Source organism: Anolis carolinensis, chromosome 2, assembly GCF_035594765.1.
Source record: "Anolis carolinensis isolate JA03-04 chromosome 2, rAnoCar3.1.pri, whole genome shotgun sequence".
NCBI lineage: Eukaryota > Metazoa > Chordata > Lepidosauria > Squamata > Dactyloidae > Anolis > Anolis carolinensis.
In genome coordinates, this window is record NC_085842.1 from 142,707,359 (window position 1) to 142,728,456 (window position 21,098).

Consider the following 21,098-nt stretch of genomic DNA (forward strand, 5'->3'; position numbering starts at 1 on the left):
CAACTTCCAATGATAGCTAGGGTTTCAAAAAACTGTCATCTGAAAAACATCTTCCATGTGATAGCTCTCTCCTGCCCATGTCAATTGTAGTGATTGCTAAGAATGAGAGCAGATTCCAAGCTGTGTTCCTGAGAACACCCCCCCTCCAACATCTTGTTTGTGAAGCAAGAGGGTTTTTAACCACACAAATCACTGCTGCTTGTTAAGAAAACTTCTAAAGCTGCTGCCTGCTTAGGCTATCTGGAGCCTGAGTGATTATACACATGTGCTTGGCTAACAGCCAACTCCAAAGCTGCCTTTTCTTCCAAGCTGATGTTTTCCTGATAAAGGGAGACGCTTTTCAAAAGATTCTTGTAAGCTCTCAGAGACAGGGCAACTCTTACTACTCCCACAGGGATGATGAACTCCCAATAAATTACCCTCAGAATGTTTTTTGATGTCAGCATTACCTCGAGTCCCTACCGCAGCTGCTGCTCGGGCACAATAAAGTTACATTGTAAGAAGCCAGACCTCCAGAGATACTGAAAGAAATCTTCCATAGGGAGGGTGGTCTCTCAAGCCATGGGCAGGACAGGAGGTGGTCCCTTTCAAATGCATTATTATGGGGAACCAAACTACTTTCATGGTGCAGGTGTTTCATGTTTCAGGGGCAACAAACTGATGTAACCAGAAAGTGGGCTCTTTTGCTACTCCTGGAAAAAAGGGTTGAAAATATTTTTTTTCATATTTAAAAAACATTTTATTTGTAAGCTAGCCAAAAACAATTCTAGCTGTCTTCAGTGGAGGCAGATGGGAAGCAGAGCATTTCTTTGCCTTTAAGGAATTTTTAGCACTTTCCATGAGAAAATAACACCACATCAGAAAAGGAGGGCATGCATATTGAAAGAATCAAGTAATTTCCAATGCAGTTTCTAGAAGACAAGAAAGAGAGTACAACATTGGCTAAGTTATAGCAGTGGTGGTTGGTTGCTGCCACATCAGTGGGATGATGAATCTGCTCCAAGTTTTGGTTAACTTTGCAGGAGCTGCTCAAAGTGCTGCGACCTCATCACTTTTACCTAAATCAGTGTCCTAGAATGCTTCCACCCAGTCTTCTGGATGGAGCCCAGAATGTTTGTGACTTCCAGCGGAGGCCCACCCCAGACTGGGCCTTTGTGATGAGGCCCCTGAACCCAATGGAAAGTATAAGTTTAGTATCTTTGATAGCTCAGGTGCTAGATAAAATCCATATTATATTTAAATTGTGAATTTTAAACCATGCACTGGTTGTTTGAGTATGTATTAATTGTGTATGTCCTTTTAAACTGATATTTTAGCATAGATTATGTGTTTAAATGTTTACATATGTATATTGCTGTTCCCCACCTGGTCCATGAAGAAAGGTGGATAAGGTGTTGTTGCTGCTGCTGTCCTGGTTCAAAAGCTTCTGCAGTTGAGATTCTAAATCAGTGGTTCTCAACCTGTGAGTCCCCAGATGTTTTGGCCTTCACCTGGGGACCCACTGGTTGAGAACCACTGTTCTAAGTTGTCATGGCCATTCTATATACAGTGTGGTCATATAATGATTTTATGTAATATGAAATTATGGACTTATGTGCTGTCCTTTTATAATTCGATTTTCCTTAAGAAGACCTTAGAGAGGAAAAAGAAAGAGGAGTGGAGAGGTAGAGGTTTATTGAATAGATACTTCAAACTTAGTGTTTTGGAAAGTGGGTTCAAAAAGTACTAAATAAAAAATAAAGCCCCTTTGGAACAACTAATTCGACATTTATTTATTTTAGAAATGTGGTAGGGGGCTTTGAACTGCTTACTTCCACATTTGGCCTAATAAGGAAAAGGGTGAAGGACCCCAATATCACTGGAGTGGAGAGTCTACTTTGAGTTTATAATTAACACTCAGAGAACTCTCCAAGGTGCTGAAGTGCATCACCAAATGAGGTTCATATCTCTAACCATCTCTAGTAGATAACTACCTGTGTGTGTTTGATACTTGCATTTCATATTGTATTGAATCTGAATGTAAAACACTAGCACTATAACTGTACATTACCCATTCCTCTCATAATTAGAATTAGGGAATATAAAGGGGAGGAAGGGAGGAGGAGTTCCCAGGCCTGCCTCAGTCAGGTAACTGGTTCTCCTACTTTCCATATATTGGACTGTAAAGCAAGGATTCTGCTGTAGTCATGTAGGCTACCTGTCTGATTTTGAACATGAGTAATTAGGTTTAAAAAGCATGTAGGCTATATTTAAAAAGCCTATACAAATAATACAGTTTTCCCTGTTTCACATCTTTACCTTCCAAGGTGTGGGAAAAGGTGAGGCTAGGCAACCAGCATGCAATAGTAAAGCCAGTTCTGTAATTATAGCTCTGTTCTTTATGCCTGAATCAGCAGATTCAAAACATTGTGTTGCCAGAGTCAGAACAACAAACAATACCCTTATCCACCCAGGTCAAAGTATATAGGTGCATCTACACATTAGAATTGAATGCAGATTGACACCACTTTAATTGCTATGGCTCAGTGCAGTTTACAAGGTTTTTAGCATCCTTCATCCGAAAGGGCTAGTGCCTCATCAAACTCCCAGGATTACATATTGTGAGCCATCACAATTAAATGGTGTCAAGCCATCCCAAGCAATACAATTATAACTATCACTAATTAAATCACCACCTACTGACCTTTCATGACACTTACAGCAGCTGGCTGAGCCAGTTGCCTCACTTGGTCTCATGGTACAGCTCCAAATGAGTATCTTTCTGTTTTAGCAGAGTAAGGCTCTCCACACACAACTGTTCTGCAATTCCAAGCAGCCCTAGCCAATGCTGGGAGCTGGAGTCCAACAGTCTCTGGAGAGAGCAGTTCTCACCTTTGCTCTCTTTTAATGAGACTGTTAAGGCAGAGGGATGGTATGTGAAGAAAATGCGTTAATCCCTTCCATGCGCACACACATACACTGATTTTGTTGCTACAACACAAAAGTACAGCACAGTGAAACTTGAACTGTACTATTACATTTAATAGAAGCTTTCCATTAGTAACACAGAGGGCAATGGCAGGTTGCTCTCTGATAAATATTTTTTAAAATAGGATTTATTTACATTATTGCACTGTGTGTGCACACACAAAATGCCAGTTTTAGAAACTATCAATGAAAATAACGGAACAAGTCTATCACTGCTTAACTGAAATTTCAGACATTCCATGAGCTTTCTTGGAGTGTGTCACAGTCATCAGTTGTATTAGAGCATCATGCCCACATGGAAGATGAAACCAACCCTGTCTCTTAATGATGCACATACTCTGAAACCTGATGGGATAATACTGATAATACTCATACTTGTATTAACAGAGTATCTGAGCACATTTTTGATCCAGTCAATTTGGGTCCAGCTTCCTTATTGCCTTGGAAGTGGAAAGCCAAAGGCAGAATGAAATAACATATGGGCCAGTGTTTCCAGCTGTGATGATCATATTATCTGCCTTGTCAGCACACAAAGACCTCAGAGAGGGAAAGCAAAGGATCAGCTTCAGTTCTTTTAAAAACCACCAAACGCTTTTAAATTTTACAGCATAGAGACGCCTTCGTTATTAGTCCCCTATTACACACAGAGTGGTGGGAAACCCAGGATTTTTTGTGGGGCTTTGCCAAGGTTCATGTGAAACCTTTGTTTTTGCATTTGGTTCATGTGGCTTCCATCCATACCCGCCTAAAGCCTTTCTAGAGTAGATATCAAAACACAAGATAAATTGAGATGTGCACTTAACCAGCATTTCCTGGCCTTTGGCCAAGCAAACCTTGTTAAGATCTTATGAAAATGTGAATTGCCCTAAGTACAAAGCTGTATTTAAAAACAGGGAGAGACTTCATTCATTTCTTAAGGCAGGATTTTTGAAAATTCTGATAGCATCACAGATACAATGGAATTGGAATACAGAGACTTGTGGGAAAAGACTCTCTGTCGACCACTCTGGTCACAGCTTGGAAAAGTTTCTTATGGGACTATAGCTTCCCAGAAAGTAACTATTTTGGGTTTTGATAATAGTCAACAATTTAAATGTTGGGATTCCAAATGCAGTCTTTGTAATCCTTTTTATACCCCAGTACTCTTACCTAAGGATTAGAATTTGTTGAACAGCATTGAGCATGTGTGGAATATATTGAACCACAACCCATTTTCCTGTATTTTTCAAAGTACTAGTTAAAATCAACTGTTTTCTACAAAACTGGTACACGTGGACCATATGGGGACAAGTGGGGCTGTTGCATAAAGAATGAAATGTAGTGGGGGCATGTATCCAGTGATTGACCTGTATACCCTTTCCCTTTACCATTCACTTTGGAGGACTATTGCCTGGTTTCTACTGTAATGCAAAGGCCATTTCAATGACAAGAGACTTTGGTATGTATGAATGCATGACCTCTGGGTTAATTAGAAGAGATATTCTGTGAGGTCTCAGAATGAGAGTCACTGACGTTTATCAGTTACCACAAGAAAGTAATACCACAGAGCTTGGCAGAGAAAAAGTAGAGTGAATTCAAATTCATTTACTGTACTTTCAAGATTTGTCACCCCCTTCCCTCAAACCAGGTACTTGTAGGACCCTGAAAGTAATGTTAAACCTAAAAATCACAGCTGTAAAAATTGAGCTCTACTAAATTTGAACATGATGTAAGTAAAAGTGATTAGTGTTCTTCCCATAATAATTGAAGCTGCCTTTCCACAACTGGACACTCCTATCTGATTCCCTGAGATGGATGTCACGTGGTCAATCTATTTCAAGGAAGAAAACATGAGTTCTTCCATCTAATTCAGATGGGAATTTCTAAGAGCTCACTGTTTTGCTTGAGAAACCAGGCACCAGGTTAGAATTACATAGGGTTCATTAAACATTTAAAATGTGTGTCCAGCTCTCAGCCACCGCCACCACCCCGGACTGCTGTTGACAGAGAATCCCCTGGAGACAGCTTCATTTGTCATTATTACTAGGTGTATCTAGATGCATTGAAGAGAGAAGTGAATGAGAAGAAATAGTTAAGTACAAGGTTTTTTTTTCTTTTAAAGGGTGTGTAGGGTTGTCCCCTCCCCTTGTTTGTTTGCTTGTATGTTGTTTTCTTTATTTCCTTCTCTGCATGCTAGGGCAGAGTCTCAATAAGTCCTAAATCAAAGAGAAATAAGATTTTATTAAAAGTACTGGGGTAGTTTGGTTCACTGAGGATTAATGTTGTTCTGAATCCTGTCTGTCACAGGATGTATACAACTTGATGTTAGAAACAAGATTGTCCCTCCTCTTTCATCTACATCCTGTGGAAAGGAGAGGAGCCCAAGGCAGCTGGAACAAAATATTCAAGGCATCTGAAACAAAAGAAGATAAGATAAGAATTCCTTATGGGCATTTAAATGGAGTTTGAGGAATGTGATACCTAGGCCTGTATTGGTGTTTGTCAAATGTATATAATAATAATAATAATAATAATAATAATAATAATAATAATAATAATAATAATAATAATCTTTATTTTATATCCCGCCCCATCTCCCCGAAGGGACTTGGGGCGGCTTACAACAGGGACAAGCCCGAAAACAGCAACACAAGACATTTGACCAAAAACATTCCAACGATTCACAAAATAAATAATAAATACATTAAAATACAAGCAATAAAATCAGAGAATTAAAAACAAAACCAGCGGGGACAGGTTTCATAAAGTGCTGTGTCATGGAAATGAGTGATAAAGTGCCGTATGCCCTTAAAACAGAGAGAAGCATTCTAATGCCAGCTGTATTGGGCCTGTTCATTCAAACGCGCTCTGGAACATCCATGTTTTTAATTCCCGGCGGAAAATGGGCAGGGAAGGAGCTAACCTGATCTCCTTAGGGAGAGAGTTCCAGAGCCGGGGGGCCACTGCCGAGAAGGCCCTCTCCCTCGTCCCCACCAGCCGCATTTGAGACAATGGCGGGTGTTTGTCAAATGTATATAAACCAAACATCATAGAGACTGGGACTCAGGAGCCATGGGTTCAAAACACAGGAAAGGAAATTCCACCTGAACATTAGGAAAAACTTCCTGACCATATGAGCTCTTCAACAGTAGAAATCTCTGCCACAGAGTGGGTGGAAGCTACTTCTTGGAGGCTTTTAAATAAAGGCTGGATGGCCATCTGTCAGGGGTACTTTGATGGTGCTTTTCCTGCATGGCAGGGGGTGGACTGGATGGCCCATGGTCTCTTACAACTCTATATTCTATGATTCAATGATCATAGCGGTATCTGACATGGTGGAGACATGTTATACAATGGATTGTACTTTGTGTAATATTTAAAATTACTTTTCATCTGGTCAATTGTGTAAATACCACATTTTTTCAGAGTGCAGGGAAGGGTATAGCTGGGATCACATTAGGCTAGCCAAGAGCCACAGAGACTCCTGGATCTAAGAGAAAGGAAAATTCTGCTGAAAATATTGGTGAAGGCCAACTTTGTTGGGATTAAAATTTTTCTAAGATCTCTATATCACAAGATGCATTAGAAACATGACTCACTCCTTGTATGTATGTATGTATGTATGTATGTATGTATGTATGTATGTATTTCCCCAATATGAAACTCAAATCATAGAATCATAGAATCATAGAATAGTAGAGTTGGAAGAGACCTGTCATCATGTAATTGCAGTAGAAATTGTTACTTATGCTCAAGGCTTGTAAACAAACAGACACCGTAATTGCCTCAGGCATAACATGCACACATATTGATCTACACTGAAGGGTAAGGCAATCGTTTGCAGTGTGCACTGATATAAGGAGAAAATGCAATTGTTTATTTGAAAAATGAACTCTAAGACATAGTGCTGTTTCTTGTATCTAAGGAGTGACTCTGCTTTGCCACAAGGTACTACTATCATTTATTGTAGTGGCTCCCAACTTTTTTTGACCAGCGTCTACTTTGACCATGCCCACTTTGACCAGGGTCCACTTGCCCAGAGACCACTTGAACAGGGATCACTTTGACCAGAGACCATTCTCCAATATTAGTACCAAAAGGGTTACGAATCAGTTTTTGGTCAACTTTAGATTTGGTTTGGTTATTTGGGATGCTGATTCAGAAAATTGCATTGGATAGACCACATTAGCTCTAGTTTCTGATACAGAACATATGCCATCCAGTAGTCGCCATCTGCTCGCCCACAGAAAACCATATTTAATAATCTAGAGCTGATGTGGTCTATCCGATACAATGGTCAGCTCTGCAAAAAGGAGCAGAAATAAAATAAATAAAGAGGAAGGAGGTTCGCAGACTTGGTTTTTATTCTCATGGCCCACTGCTGGGCCGTGGCCCACAGGTTAAGAGCCATTGATTTATTGGGTCCCATTTTTAAAGATGACAAATTGCAGTACTATCCCTTTATTAAAATGATCATCAGAACTGATTCTGTGTAACTGTTTTTCTGACCAGGAAATTAAAGAAGATTTGGTTACAGGCCAAAACCCAGCTGGATTCCCTGCAGCTCCATATGACAAGAATCAGGCCCCATCTACACTGCAATCAAATCCATTTCTGAATGCAGATTAACTGCATTGAACTCAGTGTAGACAGTGTAGACTCATGTAATCCAGTTCAAAACAGTTTATCTGCTTTCCCAAACTCGATTATATGGCAGTGTAGATGGTGTCTCAGATGGGGGAAATCAGATCACACACCCTATAGAGCTGCTGCTTTATAATGGAATTTGACAGCTGAGGGCCCTTTGTTGGAAGATTAGGGATAAAAACCATTAAAATAGTCATTTGATTATTTGACTTCATATTTGTGGCTTACTGGAACTCCTTTTCCTCCAGGCAACATCCTGAGCCAGGTTATAACCTATATTTAAGTCTGATTTTGGTCAGGAGATTGGAATTAATAACTTTTTTTCCCTTTTTTTAAAAAGTGAATATATAGAAATTTTCCCCATTTTGGCCTCAGCCAGAAATAATTTATTCTGACCAAGGAATAATACATGTTAGCAGCATTTACTAAATAGTTATGGCAAGACCTACTCTCTGTGAGGTCTGATTTGACAAGAGACCCAAACAAGTTCTCTTAAAATTTACCAAACTCAAGGGATATTTATTTTAAAACTTTGAGTAAGTGCGTGTGTGTTCAAGTTACAGAGAGAAAGGGGAAAAGACCAAAAAAAAGGAAGTTCCATAAAGTCATCATCCTTTCACCTATTTTTAAAGTGAAGGGTAAGTTCAAACCTTCAAAGATTTTTGCATTTGAAATTATTATTTTCTTGTGAGGGATACATAAAGTTTTTTTAAAAGATAGAAACATTGCTTCCAGTGAGGGCCTGTCAACACTGATCCAAAACCTTAAGTTCAACTAGAAATTTCTTCTGGATGCCAAGATGACGTCCAGAGACTTCCAGACTGTAATGCAAAATAAAATATGATGCTACTGGAACCTGTCCATCTGTCTGTTATTTTTGGTGTTGTTAATAATATTAATAATATTCATAACAATCTTTGAGAGTGTAATAATATGCATAAATAATATGCATAATAGTCTCATGCATTTGTATGGAATCGCTATTTGTTGCATTTGTATGGTCCCATTTCTGTTTCTGTCCATCACTTCAGAAAACAGGCACCTATATGAATGAGCCTATCCGCCTAAGGTAAAAAATAACCAAAGATTTTCAGACCTTGGGCGGCAAAGCGGCAGGGCCTGCCAGGGCCTGTAGGCCCTGCCTTCTGGGCCTACAGGCATCAAGCACTAGGCTGTAGTGTCTGCCTGCCAGGCCTATAAGTGTTGAGTGCCCGGCACTTAGCTGTAGGCCCTGCCAACCAGGGCCTCCAGCCAAGTGCCGAAAATCAGCCAACCAAATGATTACCGCCCCCCCCCCCTCTTTTTTCCATTTTGCTGCTCTTTGTCAGGACCCAGGCTGCAGAGCACCAATAACCATGCGCAGAGGCCAGAATCTATCTAATATCTTTATTAAAGGAATATATAAAGTCAGTAAAAACAAGTGAAGAATATAGTTCAGAAGTAGACCTTTCAGGAAAGGTCAAATATAGTCCAGGAAAACAATGTCCAATATGAGATATTAAAGTCCAAAGTTATAATCCAATAACCGAAACACACACCTTGCCAAGCAAAGCGTGGGGAAATGACAGGGTCCTTTTAGTCCAATGGAGCTTGACAACAAAGGCTGGAAGCAAACTAGATGCTTGGCAAACAAGGCTTGATATGTGGCAACAAGAGGCAAGAAGCAAGAACGAGGTCCGTGGCAAGATCCGAGGACAAGGCAGGCTTGAAACTGGAACAAGGTCCGAGGGAACTGGAGTAGCGTAGTCCACACACAATCTACTCCCGAAGCTGACGAATTGACTCCGCAAGGATTTCTTTGTGGCAAACACCTATATAGGATCTTGTTTTCCCGCCAAGGAACACTTTCCCTGGGGAACAAGAAACGAAACCCATACTGTGTCCAGATGCATGACTCCTTAAAGTTTCCCAAGGGAAGCAGACTTAATCAGCTAATTGTCTGGCAGCTATCCTGGCGCTCCGGCGAGTCGCCTCCCGAGCGCCTCTATCTTGATTATAATAATCCCGGCGAGAAAATGGGGGAGATTTCTGCTCAAGGCTTGTTTGGCTGATTTCTTGTGGGCAAACATCTTGCAGGTGCAAGGGCTCCAATTCTGGCTGAAACGGTGGGAAACCCAAGTTTTCCTCTTCATCTGCCTCAATAGTACCAGGAACGGGACTACATGGCCCATGAGTCATCACACTCTTTCAGTTCCAGAGGGGTTGTATTGTTCTGTGCTATCCGAATGGACAGAACGGTACAAAGACATGAAAGAAACAGATGAAACAGTATTTGGGTCCAATTCTAACGCATAATAATAATAAAGAAATATATATAGTACTTCTTTTAAAAGAGACAAAACTTCAATTCTTGAGTATGCTAAAGATATCAAATAGTGGAAGCACTAGGAAAGGCAAGCTCCTGCAATACAGGTTTTATGATTATTTTTCATACATTGCTGTACTTCTCTTTTAAACTCTTACTTGAAAATCTACTTGAAGATCATTACTATGATAGACCCCTCTCCTTCCCCTAAAAAGAGGGTTCGATTTGCATGAGCTGTTATAGATATATAGATGTATAGATGTAAATTTAATTATTATGGGCTAACCAGAGTTTTATTTATCTGGCAGTTCCTCTGGGAATAGTTTCTATAGTGGATTTGAATTTGACCTTTTCTCCTGCTGCAGCACTCCCACTTTCAGATTTTGGAAGGCGTTGGGAATGTGTGATGGGGAAAGAAAGATTGAAAACACTCTCATTCAACCGATAGAAAAGTAGTCTGGGTGGGAAGAATAAAATTACTATAGGATTGCTGTGAGTTTTTTGGGCTGTATGGCCATGTTCCAGTAGCATTCTCTCCTGCCATTTCACCTACATCTATGGCAGGCATCCTCAGAGGTTTGTGAGGTAAAATACTATAATTTTACAAGAAGTAAAATTCATTTCTGACTTATTGGCTGACCTAGTTTTGAAAGTAGGTGATGGGCAACTTTGAGCCTCCTGCTTTTCTCTTTATTAGCTATTTATATGTCAGACAAAGAGAAGTTATTAGACAGCCTTACAGAAGACACTTTAACAGTTGACAGTCTTGAAAATTCTCAAAGAAGATAATCTCAAAGAAGATAACATAATCTCCTGAATTTTATAAATCTTATGTGAAGATTAGCTAAAACAGTGATCATGATAATATCTTCTGATTGTAGACTCTATAAACAGGTATATAAGTCTGTAGAAAAGTACAATTCCTTCCCATATTCATTGGGATTTTCACAGAACTCTGTATTTTCAGACTTTGATTCATTTTTTAAAAAATTTGGGCTATTTATATCTAGTTAATTTCATGATTATTTTTATGCTGTGATACAACGCTATTTAACTTCTTGTGAATGTGCAGCTCATAGCTTTCATAGCATATTGTTTGTTTATTTGCAAATATTTCACAAAGAACAAACAGAACCATCATTTCTAAGCTACATAGTGATACATTACTGACAGGCTCTTCTTGTTATCTACCGTTTTATATCTTACTTGCTGTGAAGACACACTGGGGGAATAGCTTTCTATATGTCTGCCTACCCAAGCGGCTTTCGGTTTACCCTTTATTATTCCTCAAACCCTAAAGTAAACACTCTTGCAGCTGGTTACAGATAACCAAAAATATGTTTATTGAACACAGAAAATGGTAATTTCAAGCAGGAATCTTGAATGTTGAATCAGAAACATATACAGTAGAGTCTCACTTATCCAACACTCGTTTATCCAACGTTCTGGATTATCCAACACATTTTTGTAGTCAATGTTTTCAATATATCGTGATATTTTGGTGCTAAATTCGTAAATACAGTAATTACTACATAGCATTACTGCGTATTGAACTACTTTTTCTGCCAAATTTGTTGAATAACATGATGTTTTGGTGCTTAATTTGTAAAAGCATAACCTAATTTGATGTTTAATAGGCTTTTCCTTAGTCTCTCCTTATTATCCAACATATTCGCTTATCCAACATTCTGCCGACCCGTTTACGTTGGATAAGTGAGACTCTACTGTAATAGAAAACAAAGATTGTAGACTGAGTTTAATCACACAGAAAATAAACCTTTGCTGTATTATAATATATGATAATATGAGGTAAAATCACTGAAATTATACAGAAATAAAACTATATTGATTGAGAATGAAGGCTATAAAGACTATATGAGATAAGCACACAAGCTGCGAGGAAACTGTAAGGTAAGGTAGGTACTAGGCTGTGAGGTGAGGTAAGTACCAGCTGTGAGGTGAAAGCTTTCTATGATGTAGGCACAAGCAATTGTGGTATAAGCTTTAGGCTATGATGGTAACTATAAGCTGAGATATCTTTGAGGTAAGTACCTAAAGCTATGAGGAAACTATAAGCTATGCTCTTGGTAAGTACTAGCTATAGTGTATGGTAAATACTAGCTATGATGTTAAGTACCTAAAGCTATGAGGAAACTATAAGCTATGCGTTGACTATAAGGTAAGTACTAGCTATGATGTGACTATAAGGTGAGTACATAAAGCTATGAGGAAACTATAAGCACTATCTATAATGGTAAGTATGTGATTTAGGTTGCCTGTCTGAATTTGCCAGGTCAAAGAACCAAAACCAAATGCTAAGACCTATCTCTAAGAGGTTTTGCTCTGGAATGCAAAAGGAGGGAAAAAAGCCTCTAGAGACTAGCTCACAGGCTGAACCATCTCACCCAAACCTACAGGGGAGTCCCAAGCTCCACCCCCAAAACAAGAGCCAATTGAACATTCCACCCAAAAGCAGCAACCAGGAAATAAGCAGGAGAGGGAAAACCAAGTAAGACATCACACTTGCTTTCTGACTGCTTACAACAGCATGTTTGTTTAAATGTAGGACCAATTACAGTAGAGTCTCACTTATCCAAGCCTTGCTTATCCAAGCCTCTGGATAATCCAAGCCATTTTTGTAGTCAATGTTTTCAATATATCGTGATATTTTGGTGCTAAATTCGTAAATACAGTAATTACAACATAACATTACTGCATATTGAACTACTTTTTCTGTCAAATTTGTTGTATAACATGAAGTTTTGGTGCTTAATTTCTAAAATCATAATGTAATTTGATGTTTAATAGGCTTTTCCTTAATCCCTCCTTATTATCCAAGATATTCGCTTATCCAAGCTTCTGTCGGCCCGTTTAGCTTGGATAAATGAGACTCTACTGTATAGCAATCTGCTTCTCACACCGGTCTCTTCAAACATGAAATTAGTATATACACTTTCACTATGCAGTTGCATTCATTTTAATTTTAAATTAAAGGTCTGCATTACTAAAAGAATACCATTGTCCACAGTGATTTGTTTTGACATTTATATATATTAAAAAAAACCTCTCATATTTTGTTTTGCTCTTCTTGCTTAAAAGAATTTCTAATTAATCTTTGAATTTTCTGGCTTGATTTGCAACTTTTTATCCACTGGCACTGTTTGTGGGATGAATATTTCTGATTGTTTTTATTTTTGTTTCTTCCTGAAATGGGTATTTCATGAGAGGGAATGTTATATAAATACAAAACTGTCTTTCAAATCGGAAGTCTGGGTTTGACTTCACAATACACAGTCCATCTGTTATGAAGAAGGGTATGGGCTCACTGTTCAGAATGTTTCTTGCTCTGTTGAAACAAATACTATTTTTGGTCATCTCCAGAAGATCTGGTGTACATTCACACAACATGGTTATAGCACCTTTTTACCACCTCAACTGCCATAGCAATATCCCATGGGGTACTGGGATTAGCAGTGGAGGGAGGGGCCTTTAAAAAACCTCAGACAGGGATTTTACCTGGTGCCTCGGATCAAAATACAAATCTCAGTATTCAGTAGGAGGAAGCCATTGAAGTTAAAGTGGAATAATACTGCTATTAAGGACCTCATCAGATGGGTTTAGGGCTTCTTTTCCATGGGCTTCAGAATCGGAGCCCCACAAGAGTCCCACGGAGGCCATCACATGATGTAAGGGCATTTCTTGTGGGACTCCGTGGGACTCCATTTCTTCAGCGCATGGACACAGAGCCCTACACCTGTCTTCAGGAGTCTGGTGTCACCTGAACCCAAACAGCTTTAAGACAGGAGAAAGCAAGAGAAAAATGGACATCAATGCAGTAAGGATGTGCTATGGCTGATCATCCCAAAAGATGGAAAAAGATGGGAGGGAATGGGGTAAGATGGTGCTCTCTATTTTCCCCCGCTCTGTCTGATCAAGTCTTCAATGCCAAAAGTAAAAGAGGGCAGGCAAGGGGAGTGAATTCAATCTCCCCCTGCCTGCCCTCTATCTCTGTTGGTACTGTGGGGTGAGTGAACTAAGAGTGTGACTATTATGTGGGGAATGGCAAACTCCATGTTTGCTTTCCTGAAAATGAGGGTGTAACTATTGTGCGATGGCAACTATTATGTAATAATATATGCTATGTACCCTCAGGGAAACCTAATTATACTGTGGAGATAACATGTTTCCTGAGAGAGAGGGGGGGGGAGTGTGAGAGAGAGAACGTTGAAAGTTGCCAGCAAATAAGAGACAATTGCTTCATTCAGAAGCAAAAGTTTGAAGGTACAACAATGAAAATGATAAACCAAGAGGTGTTGTTCAGAATACATTAATATACTTACATTTTAAAATTTAAAGTGACAAAATATGTCACTTTAAAGTGATAAAGTACATTAATGTACTTACATATTAAAATTTAAAGTGATACAAAATTACTTGTTTTTTTCTATGCAGTGGCTATGGGCCATGTGGCTCCAGCAGAACATAAGTAGCCTGTATTGTTCCTGGAGCAATTAGCACATTCCAGTTGAGCCACTGGGCAGAGTGAGAAGGAGAGAAGAGGCTTCCTCATAATAGCTTTGCTGAGAAAGCTCCAAGTTCGTGGGAGTTCCTCCAGACACTGAGCAGAAAGCTGGCTGCTAATCGTAGAGGTCCTGATTTTTTTTTCTGTGCTAGCAAAACTATACTGAGAATGTACAGGCATCAGATGAAGACTAAGCTGATACTGCACAACCAAGAAAGAGCAATGCTCCATGCTGGAGGACATAGAAATTCCTAGAGAGAACACTTCTCAAAGCATGTGTAGGTTCTCTAGTACAATTCTATGAATAGCCTCCTGTGGAAGTTGCCCATAGAGTTGTGCTGCAAGACTTAGAGATCTCTCGAAGGAGGTTATCTCAGACCCCTATCTAAACAGCCAGTTAATGCAGTGTAGGGGAACAGTGTGGTTTATTCTGGGTTAGAATAATACTTGCAAATATCTAGACCAGGGGTCCCCAAACTAAGGCCCGGGGCCCGGATGCGGCCCTCCAGGCTCATTTACCTGGCCCCCGCCCTCATTTTTATAATATAATATTTTTATATCAGTTTTAATAATATAATATATTGTATATACATATACTATTGAGAAAAATATTATAATGTTATACACTATAATACTAATAATAATACCATATAATAATATTAATTATATGTTATATATTACATATACAGTAATATTACAGTATAGTGGTATAGTTCAATATAGTAATGTATAATGCTAATATTGTGCTATGCTAATAATATAATATATTGTATGTACATACAGCTGCTCCGAGTCCCCCTTCGTGGTAAGAAGAGTGGGATATAAATGTAGTAAATAAAGGTTGTAAATAAATAGATAATTAATTTTAGACTTAGGCTAAAGTCTGAAATGACTTGAAGGCACACAACAACAATCATAATTAACTTGACTATCTCATTGGCTAGTAGCAGGTCCACACTTTCCATTGAAATCCTGATAGGTTTATGTTGGTTAAAATTGTTTTCATTTTTAAATATTGCATTGTTCTTTAATTGTTATTGTTGTATTGCACTACAAATAACACATATGCATTGTGCATAGGAATTTGTTCGTATTTTTTTTCAAATGATAATTCGGCCCCTCAACAGTCTGAAAGATTGTGGACCGGCCCTCTGCTTTAAAAGTTTGAGGACCCCTGATCTAGACCTTCCAGGAAAGTCTGAATCTTTCAAGCTATGTCCCTTTGGGTACTGCTTCTTGGGACTGCCAGGCAGAATCCCAGGGGGGCAGTTTCCACACCTATTCCACCTTTATGGTCCCAGGAAGCCTAAAGGAAGCACCACACACACACCCCTCAGGGAATGACTACACAATGGTTTGCATAATCACAGTACCCTGAGAAGATACACAGAACACATAACGGGTTTCAGGAAGAGCCATGAGATTATCCCAATATAATCTGATTTTCTCCTTGGAAAGGTTTCCTCATATCTATAGCTAAATCATATTCCCCCTCCCCTGGGATAGCCATTGAATTTTCCAACATCCTGACCACCCTTTTGTCTACCTGACTGGCACCCATTGTATTGACCTAAGCAAAGACATCAAAACCCATTTCAATTGATTATCTCATGCTGCACCACATTCCTTTCTACTCACACTTCTCTCATGGGTGGATAAATAAACAGACACAAGTATTCAAATATACCAATTACAGTTTACTAAATTTCTCACCATGACTGAAGCTAATCAACAATGAGGATGAATGGAGCTCCGGGACCTATCTGAGAGTAGATCCTTGCCAGCACTGTTTTGGACGAATCAGAAGCTAGAACAGTAAAGTATCTTTGTTTTGAATAGCTGTAAAAGTGCTATAAATAAACCTGTATGTTTGCAATTACACTTATGTCATTTTTGGAGCACTGTCTCCGCTAACATCCTCTTTGGCCAAGGATAATAAACCATCTAATTGTTGCCTTAATCCCATCTGTGTCTTATTCAATCCTTTGGGAGCTTGACACCCCAGGCTCCGAACCTGTGGTTCTTGCAGTAGCTAAAAAAAATCACATACTATAAAGATGTGTTTCTGCTTATAGTCCCAGTATATGAATTTTGTTGTTGAACATTCGTCCTATTTGATTATTATTCTACATTTCCTAATCCTTTTGCTTGTACTTTTCATTCCATCATGGAACAAATGTGCCAGCAACTAACTTGTAATATTTTTGGTAAATCCATTCCTTGATCCAGGCCAGATTTATCAAAATGTCCAGGACTAAGTATAGGTAACCCACTCCAGATTTTCTACTGGGTGTCATGGAAGGGTAGAATAATTAGTCTACTGTCTTGGAGAGGGAAGAAGCTACAGAACACTAAATGCTGCATTTTTAAAACATCTGACGAGTCTTCAGTCTTAACCTGATTCTACACTGTTTGGAATAATATTCCATTGTCAGTGTAGATTCATATAATGCAGTTCCCAATGGCATTATATGGCAATGTAGATCCAGCCCACTAAACACAATACAGCCTATTGCTAACATGGGTTCGTTTAATGTCCAAAACCACTTTAGAGAGACCAATTGTAGGTAAACACAGCAAGACTATTCCACAATTCACAGTTTTTAATACACTAAATTCTAAAAGTCCCTGCATTGTACAGGACACTATTCAGCTATCCAAACATGTTACAGATATTGCAGGAGCTCCAAAGCTTTTGGTCTTAAAATCAATACTGGGATGTTTAGGGTGATAGAGACCTTTTCCAAACACCTCTCTGGGGCCAAGAATTGTTTCACAACTTACATGGAAGAAATAAACAGTATCTGCTCAGGAAACATGCAGAAAATCAGGTTGATCAATCTGACTGATTTTATTGCAGCACCCATGTTTCTGACTTCTCTTCCTCATAGAAAAAAGCCATGGGTCACAGGGTATACAGCTAAAACTGCAGTCTCTTGTCAGAGAACACTTGCCTGCATCTTCAAATGTCCTGTCCGACTGCTTGACATGGGGCCAGAGGCAGTTCAACCACCAGGCCAACTAGGCAGTTGCCTGTGGCGCCATCTTGTTGGGGGCGCCATTGAGGCAACTCCTGTCTCCTGCAGCCTGCCTCCGCAAGGTATTGAACTGCTTTTTCTGTTGATTTGTTGTAAAACATGATATTTTAGTGCTTAATTTGCAAAATCTTAATGTAATTTGATGTTTAATAGGCTTTTCCTTAACCCCACTTGAAAAATACCTAGGGGCGGCTCTGCATGGGGCCAGCCTAAATTAGATGATACAATATGATCAGAACTATAATTCTCAAATGTGCTGAAAAAAATATGTGTTTAAATGCCCTCCTGTGCACCAGTAGCATTCTTAAGAACTGAAAGAACTGAAGAATTATACTGGCTATATAGTTATATAAAACAGGTATGAAAATCAAATTGCTGATAATAAATAAGCATTTGCTAAGCCTGCTAAACAGGCTGATTTTCCTTTTTATGAATGATAGGTGAAGCATTTTCTGCAGAGCCCACTGTAAACGCTACATGTCATGGCTAACAGATTTGTGTAAATTTTTAGGCCACATTCAAAAGCTTTTTAATGCTACCAAATTGGTTGTGTTCCCAACATTGAGCTAAAGTGACCCCATTTGGGGTCAGGACCCACAGTTTAAGAAGCAGTGCGCTATAAGAAGAAGGGATGAAAAAGAAGATTGGGCTATATTAGGTCAAAATTTAACAGAAGGTTTCAAATTTTAAAGCTCATTGTGTTCTTTCTATCACAAAGAGATGTGCCAGTGATGGTGTTAGCTCTGTCATCTCTGTAATGAAATCAATTATTCTTACCACCTTATCACATGGCAGATGTCGCTTCATGCCCCGCATTGCCCCACTCCTCCAGCTGTTGGTCCCATGAGGGGAAGCGTGGTGTGCAAGTGAAGTTCCCCCCATTAAAGTCAATGAAAACACGGGAAACCCCCCTTCACCCACAGAGCTGGCACAACGTTGTGTGATGGGAGCCTGCCAGCTCCATGGGTGACCGCAGGTAGATCGACTCATGCCACCAATTTTAGCCACATGTGATAAGGTCATTAGGCATTGTTCACTCCAAGAAGGCTAAAAGCATAATATATCTGGAAGCTACTGAGACCCAAGATTTGGATGTGGACTTTTAATCACAACTTGTTGTATAATTTTCCCTCCTAACTGTATCTCTGGATTAATATTTACTCATGTGTGTTCCTTTTATATACATGCCCCAGACCTCTGAGTGCCTGTATCAAGATCCATATATCAAGAATGAAGCTGCCTCTGCATTTCAAGCTGTGATTCAACTTGTTGATTGCCTGTGACACTCACCTGAAAGGAAGCCAACCTGGTGAAAAGTTACAAGAGGTGGAGAGAAAGTAATTCCAGCCACAGGCATTGCTTCATTAGAGAAATGTCTGTTTTCATTAAATGGAGAAAGAACAGATTGCACTAACCTACAATGCATGGCAGGGGTAGTGGAGAATAGAGGGGAAGCAGCAATAGCTGGGCTATTTTATGTCCAATTCAAACAGAAATTAGTACAACTGTAATATATGAGCACAGTATTCCAGCGTCAGAAAAACCTTTACCTCCTGTAACAGCAGCAAGGCATTATTTCATTGTTTTAGGGATTTTATGTTTTACTGTATTTTGCTGTATAGACAGTACAGGTACCCCTGCATGTTTCCTGGAATTGAAGATACGTAATTTATCTGCAATTCTAAACAAGAGGAAGCCAAGGGATTGGGGTGTAACTCTTTTAGGTTCCTTCCTTCAACAAAGGTAATATCTTAATATAAAAATGGTAGCAAAGGAAAACAGAAACAGGAAAGGCTACACATAAATATCCATACCATTGCTTCTTGCAATGCTGTCTTAAGCATGCATGAAGTTTATAACAAGAGCTTTTAATTTTTGCTTTTACGGTGAAAAGGGCTCTGCTATTCCCTGTGATAAACAGTGCTGTAGCTTTGCAGTGGCCAATTAGAAAGAAACTGTCTAAATGTGAAAAATAATGTAAAGCACATGGCAGAATTGGTATGGTGGCACTTATATAGAGCTAAAACACATGGTCTGATAATAAATAATTGTGTATTAGCGACAATTAAGAGAGTGTATTGTATACTGTGCCCTTAAAATCATTATTGTAACCACCACAAACCTGTAACCAGGGTTGGTGCCATTAACTTCGCAGCTATTTCAAGTGTGGATCTCAGGGGATACTGACATTTGAGGGGCACCATTTTATAGAAGTTAGACTTTTTAAAAATCCTTGTAAAATGAAAGTAACTATTTTCCAACAACTATCATGTCAGACTACACAGAGAAGCCATTGAAATCCACAAGCATGTGGACAACTTCAACAGAAAGGAAGAAACCATGAAAATGAACAAAATCTGGCTACCAGTATTACAAAACTCCAAAATCAAAACAGTAGATGGGAACCAACACTCTGAGGGCAGAGGACAGAGGATGCCCCCAGGCAAGAGACAAAAACCTTTCCAATGCTAATTAGGGTGATTAACTGAAACATTAATGCTGGTTTCCCAGTGACAAAGGACTCTTGCCACACCCTGGACTCTACACAGATATATATTCTTTCCTTTCCTTACTTAGTTTATCCATACCTCACAACCTCTGAGGATGCCTGCCATAGATGTGGGCGAAACGTCAGGAGAGAATACTTCTGGAACATGGCCACACAGCCCGAAAGACATACAACAACCCTGTGATCCCGGCCATGAAAGCCTTCGACGACATATTTATATTTTCTTTCCTTTTTATTTTGAGACACATACTGAAACGGTGCCATGGAATACAATTGAATATAAAGTCAAATAGTGTTGTATTAATTATTCTTGCAATTCTAAATACATTTTGCAGTTTCAAATGTTGTGCTTTCTGTTTTTCTTCAAGTTAGCCCTATGAAGGAGGGGAAAGTGCCAACAGAAAGCTTTGCCCAAGATGCAAAATAACTTGGCACAGACTGCCTGTAAGACAAAATGCTGACCATGATATTACAATAGGGATACCAGATTTCTGAGGGAAACACAATCCTGATTCTGAATGCTTGCAAATTCTATTATGGAAAGTGTAGGTGGTCCACTTTTTTGGAGTTGGTCCCCAAATGTTATGGCTGCCAGTTGAACAGCACCCCCTAGCAAAAGACTGGGGAACATGACTGGCTACTGACTTAAAGACATTGACAATGAAGTGTTTTTTCTAAGTGTAAACTACAATTTCCACAGAGGATTAAACATCTTCATGAATTCTTTCTTCCTCTCCTCCTGGAGAGCCTATCTATTATTATGTTTACCAATTTGAGGAGATGAGTGGGAAGCAATGGATCCCCACCACCTCCATTTTGTCTGGCTCTGGAACTGCAATTCTGCTCTCTGTTTCCATTTTGTACATATGACTGCCTGCCCCTGTTTCAATTGGCTTAGCCCTTTAGATGAGAATATTCTGCTACTATTGGAGTTTGGATTGTTTCAGGTGACTTACAAGGAAGCTTTTCACAGGCATTTCTTCACTTTTGGGTGAAGACGAAGGATTCTGCACTTTACAAGTGTTATATTATTTGAGAGCAAGGTGGGGATGTCTTGCAGGAAACTCCCACAAGTTCATCTACATACAAAGCTTTGCATCATTAATGGCAGCAGCCAATATTTCAAGGTGA

General features: G+C 39.3%; 2 long non-coding RNA genes across 4 annotated transcripts; both read left to right on the forward strand.

Moving 5' to 3' along the window:
• The first annotated feature begins 3,853 nt into the window (after window positions 1-3,853).
• LOC134295829 (uncharacterized) lies at window positions 3,854-5,424 on the forward strand. Its single transcript, XR_010002426.1, has 2 exons — window positions 3,854-4,022; window positions 5,254-5,424. It is a non-coding gene; the product is annotated as an uncharacterized LOC134295829 (long non-coding RNA).
• Window positions 5,425-11,949: 6,525 nt separating this feature from the next.
• Window positions 11,950-18,861, forward strand: LOC134296272 (uncharacterized). Of its 3 annotated transcripts, none has more exons than XR_010002916.1 (3): window positions 11,950-11,985; window positions 17,312-17,520; window positions 18,652-18,861. It is a non-coding gene; the product is annotated as an uncharacterized LOC134296272 (long non-coding RNA). The 3 variants fall into 3 exon arrangements; XR_010002915.1 differs by lacking the exon at window positions 11,950-11,985 and adding an exon at window positions 12,001-12,407; XR_010002914.1 differs by lacking the exon at window positions 11,950-11,985 and having other exon boundaries at window positions 12,001-17,520.
• The last annotated feature ends 2,237 nt before the right edge of the window (window positions 18,862-21,098 follow it).